The sequence below is a fragment of the Palaemon carinicauda genome, chromosome 10 (genome assembly GCF_036898095.1).
Source record: "Palaemon carinicauda isolate YSFRI2023 chromosome 10, ASM3689809v2, whole genome shotgun sequence".
NCBI lineage: Eukaryota > Metazoa > Arthropoda > Malacostraca > Decapoda > Palaemonidae > Palaemon > Palaemon carinicauda.
Window position 1 is genome coordinate 157,421,481 of NC_090734.1, and position 2,500 is coordinate 157,423,980.

General features: G+C 51.1%; 1 protein-coding gene across 3 annotated transcripts in view; it reads left to right on the plus strand.

Annotated features, from left to right (window-relative positions):
• The window catches only part of LOC137648901 (E3 SUMO-protein ligase EGR2-like), an 87,321-nt gene that overhangs the window by 39,354 nt on the left and 45,467 nt on the right, over nt 1-2,500 (plus strand). The window lies entirely within an intron of this gene.

The following is a 2,500-nucleotide window of genomic DNA, read 5'->3' on the forward strand; positions in this document are numbered from 1 at the left end:
CATCCGTCTTCAACTGTCTTCATTTCTCCTCCCTCTCCTCTCCATCCATCCGCCTTCACTGTCTTCATTTCTCCTCCCTCTCCTCTCCATCCATCCGCCTTCAACTGTCTTCATTTCTCCTCCCTCTCCTCTCCATCCATCCGCCTTCACTGTCTTCATTCTCCTCCCTCTCCTCTCCATCCATCCGCCTTCAACTGTCTTCATGTCTCCTCCCTCTCCTCTCCATCCATCCGTCTTCAACTGTCTTCATTTCTCCTCCCTCTCCTCTCCATCCATCCGCCTTCACTGTCTTCATTTCTCCTCCCTCTCCTCTCCATCCATCCGTCTTCAACTGTCTTCATTTCTCCTCCTTCTCCTCTCATCCATCCGCCTTCACTGTCTTCATTTCTCCTCCCTCTCCTCTCCATCCATCCGCCTTCAACTGTCTTCATTTCTCCTCCCTCTCCTCTCCATCCATCCGCCTTCACTGTCTTCATTTCTCCTCCCTCTCCTCTCCATCCATCCGCCTTCAACTGTCTTCATTTCTCCTCCCTCTCCTCTCCATCCATCCGTCTTCAACTGTCTTCATTTCTCCTCCCTCTCCTCTCCATCCATCCGTCTTCAACTGTCTTCATTTCTCCTCCCTCTCCTCTAGATCCATCTGTCTTTAACTGTCTTCATTTCTCCTCCCTCTCCTCTCCATCCATCCGTCTTCAACTGTCTTTATTTCTCCTCCCTCTCCTCTCCATCCATCCCTCTTCAACTGTCTTCATTTCTCCTCCCTCTCCTCTCCATCCTTCCGTCTTCATTTCTCCTCCCTCTCCTCTCCATCCATCTGCCTTCAACTGTCCTTCATTTCTCCTCCCCTCTCCTCTCCATCCATCCGTCTTCAACTGTCTTCATTTCTCCTCCTTCTCCTCTCTATCCATCCGCCCTTCACTGTCTTCATTTCTCCTCCCTCTCCTCTCCATCCATCCGTCTGCAACTGTCTTCATTTCTCCTCCCTCTCCTCTCCATCCATCCGTCTTCAACTGTCCTTCATTTCTCCTCCCTCTCCTCTCCATCCATCCGCCTTCACTGTCTTCATTTCTCCTCCCCTCTCCTCTCCATCCATCCACCTTCAACTGTCTTCAATTCTCCTCCCTCTCCTCTCCATCCATCCGCCTTCACTGTCTTCATTTCTCCTCCCTCTCCTCTCCATCCATCCGTCTTCAACTGTCTTCATTTCTCCTCCCTCTCCTCTCCATCCATCCGCCTTCAACTGTCTTCATTTCTCCTCCCTCTCCTCTCCATCCATCCGTCTTCAAACTGTCTTCATTTCTCCTCCCTCTCCTCTCCATCCATCCGCTTTCACTGTCTTCATTTCTCCTCCCTCTCCTCTCCATCCATCCGCCTTCAACTGTCTTCATTTCTCCTCTATCTCCTCTCCATCCATCCGTCTTCAACTGTCTTCATTTCTCCTCCCTCTCCTCTCCATCCATCCGCCTTCAACTGTCTTCATTTCTCCTCCCTCTCCTCTCCATCCATCCGTCTTCAACTGTCTTCATTTCTCCTCCCTCTCCTCTCCATCCATCCGCCTTCAACTGTGTTCATTTCTCCTCCTCTCCTCTCCATCCATCCGTCTTCAACTGTCTTCATTTCTCCTCCCTCTCCTCTCCATCCATCCGCCTTCACTGTCTTCATTTCTCCTCCCTCTCCTCTCCATCCATCCGCCTTCAACTGTCTTCATTTCTTCTCCCTCTCCTCTCCATCCATCCGCCTTCAACTGTCTTCATTTCTCCTCCCTCTCCTCTCCATTCATCCGTCTTCAACTGTCTTCATTTCTCCTCCTCTCCTCTCCATCCATCCGCCTTCAACTGTCTTCATTTCTCCTCCCTCTCCTCTCCATCCATCCGCCTTCACTGTCTTCATTTCTCCTCCCTCTCCTCTCCATCCATCCGCCTTCAACTGTCTTCATTTCTCCTCCCTCTCCTCTCCATCCATCCGCCTTCAACTGTCTTCATTTCTCCTCCCTCTCCTCTCCATCCATCCGTCTTCAACTGTCTTCATTTCTTCCTCCCTCTCCTCTCCATCCATCCGCCTTCACTGTCTTCATTTCTCCTCCCTCTCCTCTCAATCCATCCGCCTTCAACTGTCTTCATTTCTCCTCCCTCTCCTCTCCATCCATCCGCCTTCACTGTCTTCATTTCTCCTCCCTCTCCTCTCCATCCATCCGCCTTCAACTGTCTTCATTTCTCCTCCCTCTCCTCTCCATCCATCCGCCTTCACTGTCTTCATTTCTCCTCCCTCTCCTCTCCATCCATCTGCCTTCAACTGTCTTCATTTCTCCTCCCTCTCCTCTCCATCCATCTGCCTTCAACTGTCTTCATTTTTCCTCCCTCTCCTCTCCATCCATCCACCTTCAACTGTCTTCATTTCTCCTCCCTCTCCTCTCCATCCATCCGCCTTCACTGTCTTCATTTCTCCTCCCTCTCCTCTCCATCCATCCGTCTTCAACTGTCTTCATTTCTCCTCCCTCTCC